The sequence below is a fragment of the Lindgomyces ingoldianus genome (genome assembly GCF_010093535.1).
Source record: "Lindgomyces ingoldianus strain ATCC 200398 unplaced genomic scaffold BDR25scaffold_19, whole genome shotgun sequence".
Taxonomy (NCBI): Eukaryota; Fungi; Ascomycota; class Dothideomycetes; order Pleosporales; family Lindgomycetaceae; genus Lindgomyces; species Lindgomyces ingoldianus.
Window position 1 is genome coordinate 1,113,984 of NW_022985180.1, and position 12,457 is coordinate 1,126,440.

Genomic DNA, 12,457 nt, shown 5'->3' on the forward strand with positions numbered 1-12,457 from the left:
GTAGTGTTCTTACTACTCTGCCTATACTACTATAAGTGTTAGAATATCTTTATTACTTATAAGTTTTCTTTTATAAACACTTTTTATAAGCTTATTTTTTTTAAATTTTTAACTATAGCTTACTAGCTATGTTATGTTTATTATTTCTATACTACTATATATTTTAATTCTTTTTAGTAGATAAAAAAATATTTTTATAGTTTGTATTACTTCTTTAGCTTCTTTTATGTTTTAACTTTATTATTAAATACATGTCTTAGGTGTTTTTTAAAAAAAATTGTTATAACACCTTTGTTTTAAACACTGCTTAAAAAAGGCTTAAAAAAAGCCTTAGATTGTACATAAAGTAAAAAGTGCCTAGGTGTCACGATTGTGCACGAGTAAGGTTATAGAGCTTTACAGAGGTCTAGTTCAATTACTACGTGAGGTATTATAGTAGGTACAAGACGTTGTGTGAAGAATAGGAAGGTTTAGAAGGAAATTAGTAATTAAATACTTAGCTTAAAAGTCTAAGCGCTTTAAGTATAAATTAAGCCTGTTCTAGGTTTAGTTAGTGTTAAAGTAGTTTATACTTAAGTTTATGTCTATATTATGTTATATTTATGTTAAATGTGCACTAATAATACTCTAGTACATGTCTAATATAGTTATGTCTAGGATCTAGGGAGGATACTGTAACAGTACCCCCCCTCTTATTAGGAAGGGAATCCTTTACATTAGTAGTTCTAGCATTAGGTTATCTTTATTAGAGTATAGGTTTAGTTTAGATAAGTATTAGGCATAGAATTAGGTTACTACAGAGTTTTCTTACAGGGCTTCTGCAGGTTCTTATAACAGTTTGTTGTATCTAGTCTATTTTATAAAGTATTTATAAGTATGTTTTTTTTTATTAAACTAGATCTATTTAATGTCTTTTACAACATATTCTAGTTTATTATTTATAATAATAAGTTTAGGTAGCAGGTTTAGCTATTTAGGTAGATAGTTAGATTTAGAGGCTACTTAGCGCAGCAATAATACATAGAACACAGGGTGTATCTTTATGCTGTTAGGTAGGATTAATTAGTAAGCATATAATAAAACTATATAAGCTACTGTAAAGAGGCTAAGGTTCTTTTAATTAAGTTTCTTTAATTATTAGTTTATTTAAATATTTCTAGTGTCTAGCTAGACCTTCTTGCTAGCTGCATACGCAGGGGCAGAGGTTTAGAATTAGTTTATGTACTTTTATTAAAAAGCTTAAGCCTATGTAAGCTTTTTATAAATATATTTAAATATATTTTAAATTTTATTAATAAGTCTATTTATATCTATTACTTATATAAATTAATAAGTTAGTTAGAAGGTATTTATAAGTAGTTTAAATTTTATTTAGGGGTAGTATCTGTAGTTTACTAAAAACAGGGATACTTATGTTAATTTAGATGTTGTGTTATTAGCTTTAAACTATGCTATAGCTAACTATTTTACCTAGTTATTCTGCTAGTAGTTTATGTACGCTTATAAGACTTATTTTATTATAGTGTTTATATTCTTAGTCTAGCTATTAGTCTCTAGGTAAAAAGCTGTAGATAGATAGGGGATAATTTAGAGCTGTTTACAGAGTTTGTTCTAGAAGGCTAAGACAAACTGTGTACCTCTGTCTAATATAATTATGTTAGGTAGGCTATAGTAAACTTATACATATTAGTAGAATAACTAGGCTATATTAGGGGCAGTTATAAAAGAACATAGTATTAAGTGTTAATACTTAGTTAAGTAATTAATAACTACTATAATATTTATATACCCTTTAGATAAAAGTAGGTCTATAATAAAATTAATTAATATGTCTTTTTAAGCTTATTTAAGAATTAGAAGTAGTTTAAGCAGGCTATTATACTTTTCTTAAAAGGCCTTTACTTTACAGCAAGTATAGCAACATAATACATATTAGCGTACAGTATAGAACATGCAGGGCTAGTAGTACTCTCTCTGTAGTAGGTTAAGAGTCTTTCCTCTGCCTAGGTGTCCTCTAACAGGCAAGTTATGTATAATTTAAAGTAGTTTAATTTTTAGTTTATTAGAATTAAAAATTATAAGTTAGTTATAATAATATAGCTTACTATTTTAGTTTTTATAGTTAGCTAGTGTTACCTTCTTTAACTAACTAGCGCTGTTTTAAAGTAGGTCTAAAGTTTTTTAGATAAATTTATTATTTAAATACTTATTAGTAATAATTTAATTAATTATCTAATTTATTTTATTTAAGTTAAGGTCTAAAAATAGCTTAAGTTAAAGTAAAGTTTAGTGTTAAGCCTTTTATGCTTCTTTTTAAGTAGGGATGTTTTAGAATTACTTTGTAAAGGCATCTAGTTTCCCTCTATCTTAACTAGAATAATAAGTAATCTTAAAATTAAAATAGGATAGGTATTTAGACTAACAGGCTTATTAGTAGCTAAGTTATTTTATAGTTGCAAAGTACTATAAGTTTTTATAGTTAGATAGGACCTATATTAGATGCGCTGCACCTTCTAGTTTAGGTTGCTATTATTTAAAGTAGTGTACTATAGCAAGTAATTTCTTATTATAGATCTTATAATTACTTTCTGCAGAACTTATTCTTTTTAAGAAGTATGTAATAGGCCTAATAGTCCTGTCTAGCTTAGTCTAGAAGAGAACTCCTACTACTACATAGTCTAAGGCATTAGCTTCTACAAGTATTAGTAGTTTAGAGTTAAAGTAGTAGAGTATTAAAGCTTTAGTAAAGGCTTTTTTTAGCTAGTTAAAGAACTATTAGTAATTTAAGTTAAAGTTAAATTAAACTTTTTTCTTAGTAAGTATAATTATAAGGCTTACTAGCTGTAAAAAGTTGTTAATAAATTATTAGTAAAAGTTAGTAAATTTTATAAAAGCTTAAACATCTTTTATGTCCTTTAAGTATTGCTAATCTAGCATAGTCTAAACCTTAATAAGGTCTATTTAGATGCTATCTATAGAGATTACATATTCTAAATACATAACTTTTAATTAGTAGAACTTGCATTTGTCTATGTTAAGTTGCAGACCTACTTTTTCTATAGCCTTTAGCACTAAGTGTACATGCTGTTTGTGCTCTAAAAGGCTATTACTATAGATTAGAATATTGTTAATATACATAGTGCAGAACATGTTTAGGTAGGGTTAGAGTAAGTTGTTTATAAAATGTTAAAAAGTACTAGGCGTGTTAGCTAAGCTAAAGGGCATTACTAAGTACTTAAATAGTCTATATTAGGTCTAAAACACTATTAGCTACTTATTACCTTTTACTATTCTTAGCTTATTAAAAGCAGTAATAATATCTAACTTTATAAAATACTTTACTTTACTTAGTTAGCTTAAAGTTTCTTATAAAAAAGAAATTAAGTATTAGTTTTTAATAGTAATAGTATTTAGTTCTTAGTAGTTAACATAGAATTAAAGCCTACTTCTAGGTTTTTTTATAAATAGTATAAGTAACACTACTAGTAAAAAGCTAGCTTAAATAAACTTTTTTTTTAGGTTTTTATTAAGGTATTTTTAGAGCACTTTTAATTTATTTAGTAATATTCTATATAGTAGCTTATAACTAAGTTGTTTACTAAGCTTAAAAGTTATCTAGTAATTATACAGACATTATATTAAAAGCTTATTAGACTTGTCTTAAAAAAAGACATATAATAAGTTATAGTAGTCTTAAAAGACTATTATCCTTAAGTTAGTATGTTTTTAAAGAGCTAAAGCTTAGTCTATATTAGAAATTATAACTACGTAGATTTTATAATCTAGTTATTAAGCTAGGGTTATAAATAAAGCAGGTCTTATGTAGCAGATGTCTATCTACTGTTTAAGTCCTAGTTTATGTCTAAATTAAGTAAGTAAAAGTTCTTTAAAAGCTTTTTTTTCTTTAGGTTTAAGTAGTTATTAAATTATTTTATATAGCTTATCTTAGTAAAAGGCTTAGCTTATTAGCTTTACTTAGGTAGTTCTTTTTTAGGTTATTAGAGAGTAAGTCTAGAGACCTTCTATATTAAGTGCTATTTAAGTGTTATTTAGGTGTAAGCGTAAGCATATATTTTAGCATTAAAAAGAGTTAAAGTTTAAAACTTACTTTTAGTAATTAAAAGCAACCTTATGCTAATACAGCTATAGTTATTCTAGAATTAAGTTATAACATTCTATGTTTATTACATAAAGTTTAATCTACTCCTTATAATGTTAGTAGGTAATTATAATAGTTATAGTATAAAAGATAAAACTTTTTTTAAGTTATTTTTTATTAAATCTAGTTAAGTAAATTATTTAGGTAAGTAGTGTTAATTAAAGATTTAGTTTACATGCTAGTTTTCTATTAATATAACCTATGCTATTTACTTCTAAGTTAATAAAAGCTTATATTAGAGCTAATATAGTTTTTTATTATAAATATATAAAAATATTAACTTAGTACTTTTAGTTATTAGTAGGGGACTTAGCCTATAAGTTAGTAGAGATCTAGTGTTAAATTAGTTCTAAAGGGTAACTTAGCCCTAAGACAAGCCTTTTTATAGGCTCCTACTGCTATAGCTGCAGCTATGTTAAGAGTAGTAAGAAAAATTAGAGCTTAAATATAAGTTAAAGCTCTTATAAAAATAAAATTAAAATAGTAAGAATTTTTAATAAGTGCTAGCAGCACTACTTACGCAGACTTAAGAAAGAGAAATAAAGCAGTTTTAAAAAATATAACTATACTTACTATACTTAAAGCATTAACTTTTTTTTTTATAATCTTTACACTTTTTAAAACTAACTAAAGCATAATTTAAATTAATTTTTATTGCATTAAAGTCTTTATTTATAACTGCGCTAGTTTAGGGGCGTATTAGAGCTTGTACAGGGAGGAACCTTATGTTATTATTATAGGTAGCAATTAAGTTTACATACACATTAAGGTTGTTTAGGAGGGGTTCTTTTACTATAGCGCGTTACAGTTTAGTTAAGAGGGAGTTATATAAGGCTATAATTAGACCTATCTTATTTAGGCCTGTATTAGATGTAAGTTAGTAGAACTTAGTAAAGTGTAAAGTAAAGCTTTTTTTTTTTTATTATAAAATGTTTAGGTAACTTAAAGCTGTTAACTTTTTATTTAGGTCTTTATAAGTTACTTATAGAAACACTATAAATTAATCTAAGTTAATAATATTTTTATTTATTAGTAAGTTAATTAAGGCTGTTATATTATAGTTAAGTTAAAAGTAAGCATATAGTAACTAAAAGTGTTTAGAAGAAAATTAGTCTATATTTCCTTTAAGTTTATATTAAAGCTTATATAAAAAAGAAGGTAGGTTTTTTTATTTTCTATTAAATAGCAGAGAATTAAGAAGTTAGTTAGATTTTATTACTAAGTTAAAAAGGTTACAGGTTGTAAGCAGCATTAAGTAAGAAAAAGTTAAGCTATCTCTAGACTTCTAGGTAAGCTTTAAGGCTAGTAAGTTTTTAGTTCCTACTACTATAATAGAAGTTAAGGTAGAAATAGACTATTTAATAACATAAAGCTGTTTTTTAAAGTCTTTTTAAAAAGCTTTAAAGCTTATAATATAGCAGCTTTTTTATAAAGTAAGCGCTTTTTAAAAGGCTTTTTAGCTTACTTTAATAGCTTAAAGTTATGTAAGTACTAAGCTTATTAGATTAAATTTAAAGGCTATTTTTAGCTAAAGTTTTAACACAACGTAATGTTATAATTATGCATAAGTAAGGTTATAGAGCTTTACAGAGGTCTAGTTTAATTACTACATAAGGTATTATAGTAAGTATAAGACATTATATAAGAAATAGAAAAGTTTAGAAGGAAATTAGTAATTAAATACTTAGCTTAGAAGTCTAAGCGCTTTAGGTATAAATTAAGCCTGTTCTAGGTTTAGTTAGTGTTAAGGCAGTTTATGCTTAAGTTTATGTCTGTGTTATGTTGTGTTTGTGTTAGACGTGCACTAATAATACTCTAGTACACGTCTAATATAGTTATGTCTAGGATCCGGGGAGGATACCGTGACACTAGGCTAAGTAAAGTATAGTAGTAAAGCGCTAAGCTTATAAGGCTATAACTATGCTAAAGTAACTTTAGTTAGTAAAAGCTAACTTATATAAAAAAAAGCAGCTAAAGCTACTTAAAAGTTAAAAAGTAAAATATTTAAAAAAAGACTTGTTATTTTTAAATAAAATAAAGGCGCTTAAAGTAAAAGCTACTAAGCTTCTACCTCTCTAGCCTACTTCTCTTAGTTCTTGTCTTTCTACATTACTGCTCTTTAGTGCTAGTCTAGACTTTATCTCTTTCTGCTTTAATAAGCTTTTGTCTAGGCAGTTTTATCTAAATAAAAGAATTAGTACTTCTTTAGTAGTTAGTAGGCGTTTATTAAATTCTTAAGTAGTTTTTATATATTTTTACTAGTAAGCTATTTTTTTACTTTACTAAAAAGTTTTTTTTTATTACTTATAATTTTTTTTACTTTATATTCTAACGTACTTTATAGGCGAGTTGCTTACACACCTAAGTTGCTTACTTTTGCTAAGACTCTACTACACTACTCTTTCTACACTAATACATTTCTAATAACACTACTTAAATATATTAAAAGAATGTTAGATGTAGCTTACACTTTAAGCTTTTAAATAAGACATAACACTTTTTAACTAACATGCTGCAGCTATCTATAAAGTCTCTTAAAAGATAATAAGTAACTAACACGCTAGACAACCTTTTTAAGCTAATTATATAGCTAACTTATAAAAGCTAGATAATAATAAGAAGTAGGTAATTATTTAGCACATACTTAAGCTAGATGTGTAAGAATTTCCCCTCTAGCTAGCAGCTATAGCTAATATAGCTAATTCTTTACACACTAAGCATAATATAGGCTATGTTAGCATAAACTAGCTTAATATGTTTGTTAAGTGTTACCTAAAGCTTAAAGTAAAGTTTAAGTGTAAGTATAACTATAAAAAAGCTTTTTATAAAAATCTTATAGTAATTTAAGGCTAGTTTAACTTTATAAAGAATATTAAAGCTAAGTATAGCATCTAGAATAATAACATGTACAACTTTAATAAGATAAGGTTTATAATAGGCTAGATATCTACTAAAGTAGTTATTATAAGTTTAGAGAGATAAAGACAGCTAAAAGCAGTTTAGCTAGGTAACTAGGAGTAGACAACAGCTATCTAGGGCATTAATGCTAAAAAGTAGGCTATTTTGCTCTTTATTATCTTTTAGAGTAGCAACTACCTTTTAAACTAGTATAAAAAGAAAAATCTACTTTAAAATTAAGTTATTATAATCTTTAAGTGTAGCTAGACTACTAATTAGCTTAGTCTAGACTAGTTAAAGCACTTTAACACGCATATAAAAAAGCATACTGTTAGCAGCTACTGTCTACTAGTTATTAATAGCTATAAAAGCTATAACTTACTTTATTTTTAGTAATACTATAAGAATAATAAGATTATTACTATTTATATACCTTTTTACTTATTACACCTTTTATAGCTACTTAATGTAGGTTGTTTTACTTTTTTAAAAAAGGTGTATAAGTGCTAAGCTAAAAACCTTATGCATAACTAAATTACTTATATTATAAAAATAAAGTTCTTACTATGCTTTAAAGTAGCTTATAATGCTATAATTACTTTTAGTAATATCTAAAAAGAGTTTTAAAGCGCTAAATTAGTTCTTTTTAACCTATAATAAGTTATAATAAGCCTTAATGTAAAGTTGCGCACTCTATTACTACTACTACCTATATATAATAAGCCCTAGTAGTTATAAACCCTAAGTAATACTCTAGAACTTAGGTTATAATTAATGCTTATAAAAATAAAAATTTAAAAGTATATAAATAGTTTACTAACTTCTATAGTTAAGATGTTTAAAAAGGGTTTAAAAAGAGTAGTAATAATTATGTATAAGCTAGTATTAGTGTAATAGGAAATTACTAAGCTTTAAGTAGCTAATAAGGCTGCTACATAACATAAATTACATAAAAAAAGCAGATTAAAGCAGAAAAGACCTTAATAATTTAAAAAAGCCTACGCTTAATAGCTTTAAAGAAGTTTAGAGCGCGCAGTAATAGAAAGAAGGCAAAGAAGCAGGTGTAAGCTAAAGTAGGTAAGCTATTCTAAAGGCGCTGTAGATAGTGCAATTAGACTAGGCATAACACACAAATGTGTAAGTAAGAAGCAGAAGTAGTATCTAAATAATATTCTAGGCTGTACTGTACTATATAGTGCTAGAGCGGGTTGTTATAGGCCATAATAGAGTTTGTTAGGGTGGGGTCTTGGCAAAAGTGAGCGACTCGGGTGTGTGAGCGACTCGCCTATGAAGTACGTTATCTTAATATCTTTTTATTTTATAATAAATAAGAGAATTTGTTTAGAAGCTTTTTTTAGTAAAAGATGTAGAACTAAGGGTGTATTTATATAGTAAAGGGAAGTTTTAGCTTATAATTATCTTTTTATATTTATAGCACTTTATATAGTTTAATTTTTTTTTCTAGCTTTCTAAAAAGCCTAAGTGTTTACAGATGCTTAGTGTCTAGGTATATATAGTCTCTAAGTTAGATTTTAAGAGCTTTAGACTATTTTTATAAAGATTATTTTTTTATTTATTTTTTTACTTAGGCCTTAATTACTAACTTTTAGTAGAGTCCTAGTAATTAGTTTACTTTAGAAATAGCCTTAACTAGATCTTATAGTTACGTTCTGTAAAAGGCATAGCATAGGTAGTAGCTAAAGTTAGCTTTATAAAGTGTTTCTTTTATTATTAAGCATTTAAAGGTGTTAATAGCTAGCTAGGCTATTAAAAGCTATTTAGCCTAGTTTAATTACTTAAAGAAAATGTACTTAAGTATTTTATTATTTCTGCATTTGCTTATTCTATCTGTCTATTTGTCTAGGAATAGTAGGCTAGAGATAGCTTATAGTTAATATTTAAATGTTGCATAGCAACTTACTAGAAGTAGGCAGTAAATAATTTATTATAGTTAAATATTATTACTTCTAGGCTGCTATAGATGCTTAAGACATATTTTTTTATCTTATATATAAGTTTTTTAGCTATTATTGTTTTTTGTAATGTTTAGAAATATAGAAACTTAGTTATTTTATTAATAGTTACTACTATTATATTATAAAGCCTTTCTAATCCTAGTTTAAGGAATAGAGATAGGCTTATAATAAAATTTATAGTTATTATAGTCTAAGGCTGCTTAGAAGCTTTAATTAGTTATAAGGCTTTATAAAGTTTATGCTTGTAAAAATTATTTTAATTATAAATGTTACATTTATATAATATTTCTATGCATAGATGTTTTAAGTATAGTATTATTGTAAAAATAGCTGTCTTTAGCTTCTTTTATAAAGTTCTAATCCTAGAGTAGCTAAACATTAAAGCTTTGTAATATTCTTAGATAAGGTTTTTCTAGCCCTACTATGTTAAAGTAAGGAAGGTAATAGCTTCTGTTAGTATTAGTCTATTATACACTAGCGCATTTTATTTTTATAAATAATGTAAATTTCTTACTATTTTTTTTTAAAAAATAGTTTACTTTTTAGCTTAAAGTGTTAGCTTATTAATTACTTATTTTTATAATATGCTTAATTATAAAGTTAAATTACACTAGGTTTATTACCTATTATTCTAACAATTCTTATGAATCGTTCCATCTCGGGTTGCCGGAGACCTATCCGAAGGGTCCTTGTATCGGCTCCGACCCTAACTCGACCCTAACTCGACCTAGCCCCAACTCTGTCCTGCCCCCTGCTGTTACCCCTATTTCTATATATATTTAGTCGCATCTTGCCTCTGTAGCTAGCTTAGTAGTTTTCTAACATCCTTTATACAAGGCCTATAGGTGTTAATAAGATTTCTAGGTTATTAAGTCTCTACACACTTCTATATGCCTTTAAGTAGATTTCTACTGCCTTTAAACCTATTATCTTGCCTATGCTGTTATATTATATTAAAAAACTTACTATTACTAGTAACAGCCTTATTATAATATTACACTAATTATTTATTTAACTATGTCTAAGCTTTAAAACGTGTCTAATTTAGTTTAAGTTATAGTACTTATACACTGTTATATTAAACTATTTAGGTTATAAATAAGATACTAGAGACCTTTTATTAACTAAAGCCTTTATGTTTAGAACTTTCTATCTTTTATAATTAAAATTGCCTTTAGAAAAGTTGCATAGAGTGCGCTAAAGTAGAAACTTAAAGACTACTAATAACTTATTAAAATTAAAGACAACTGCTAATGCCTAACTCTTAACTACTAACCTCTAACTTCTAACTACTACTTTATTAATAGCTATACCTGCTTCTGTAGAACCTAAAGCTAGACCTACCTAATTTAAAGTTAATCTCTAGCAGCTAATCTAGCTAAGACTACTAGTTAACCTCTACTAACTACTAAATTACTCTAATAATACCTTAAATCACTACTGCTACTCTATAGTAAGAGACCTTTAAAGCACCTCTAACAACACCTAAATGTTACTACACTAAACGCACACCTAAGATTAATAACTACATAGATAGTAAAGAATAAAAGGTAAGTTTTAAGTATTAATAGGCAGAACATCTATATAGATTACTATTAGAGCGGGCGCGCACGCATAGCGTTTAGTTTAGAGAACAATGCTAGCATTACAAAGGAATATTTTAGAGTAAGAACACCTAGCTTAGTAGTTTTCTAATATCCTTTGTACAAGGCCTATATGTGTTAATAAGATTCATAGGTTATTAAGTCCCCACGCACTTCTATATGCCTCTAAGTAGATTCCTACCGCATTTAGACCTATTGTCTTGCCTGTGCTGTTATAATTATATAAGTATAAAAAATAGTTTTTTTATAGTAAAAAAAGTAATAAAGTTAGCATAATTTATTAAAACTTTAAATTATTTTTTAATCTTTTAAAGTTTTATTTTCTATGTTCTTAAAGTATTTACTACAGCTTTTAATTTCTTGTCTAGTATGCTGTAGTTTTATTCTAAGAGGGAGAATTTTACAGAATAATAGGCTACTAGGTGCTATTATCTATTATCTTGTTTTTAGTAGAGTACTGCTCTTTCTGCTTATATAAACGCGTTAGTATTTACTTTAGTTTCTAATTAGAGGTTATATATTCTTAAAATTAGTTTACTACTTATTATGTATTTAAAAGTGTTAAACATAGTAGCTATTATAAAAGTCTATTTAAAATTTAACATAGCTTTTTTTATTGTTATAGTGTTAGTTAAAGAGAGAGTAATTTTAAGTAGTTCTTAATTATTTTTTTTACATAGCTAGACAGTCTAAGAAATTCTTTAATTTTTTATATAGTAGTAGGCTTAGGCTATTCTAAGACTTTCTAGGTTTTTTTAAGTTAATTTTAATTTTTCTTATTAATTATAAATTCTAGGTATTTTTTTTTATATATTAAATTTATACTTAAAAAGTTAGAGGTGTAAGCTGTATTTTTAAAGCTTATCTAAAACTTATTTAACTTTAGAAATATAGTCTTCTCTAGTTTCTTTAGTATAGATAAGTATGTTATTACAATAAATAAAAATAAAGATGTTAAAGTATAGGTTTAAAGCTATATTAATAACTTATTAAAATGTAGTAAAGGTATTTATTAAGCTAAACAGCATAACTAAAAGCTTATAAAGACTACTTAGAGTTTTAAACATAGTTATTTATTAACTTAAACAGTAAATAGTTAGAAAGAATAAACTTCTTAGCAACTTTTTAAGTACAAGCTAATGCTTTCTAACTCTATATTGCTAGTCTTGTAATAACCACCTTACAAGACGCACTATCTGCCTAGGTTTAGCTATATTAGTCTTAAATTATTTTAATACTATAGCGCTATAGTTGTGCTAAGTAGTGCTTAGTAACTTTTATTACAGCTTTTATAGGGTTTCTGTAAGGCCGGATGTTTAGAACAGGCTAGTATAGCCTCCCCTAATCTGTTTAGAGGTCACATGACCTGTGCTTTGTATATAAGCATGAATCCTAACAAGCGAGGCTTGGCAGCGATTTGTCTCTCTTACAATACACTTCTATCTTTCTCTAAAAGCTTGCTCTTAGTGCTATCCGTGCTATCTACCATTCTATCTTTACAGTTTCTCTAATATCTAGACTAGCCCTTTAATCTTATAAGTGTTTATTGTACATGTTGCAATGTTCTTACACCTAGAGGTAAATTTTTATAGTTAAGCAGCAATTTAAACTATTTAAATGTAGTTACAAAGTCTTTTGCTGTAAAGCTCTAGGCAATAGGCTAGTTATTAGCATACTAGATTCTTGTTAGGACTTTAGCCAAGTTAATATTATCCTATGTTTAAATTTAGTAGACTTAGTCTATTGCCCTAGACTAGGTCTAAGACATGCTAGAAAATCTAGTAAGAGTTAGTCTACACTACCTTAGTAGGGTTTAAAGT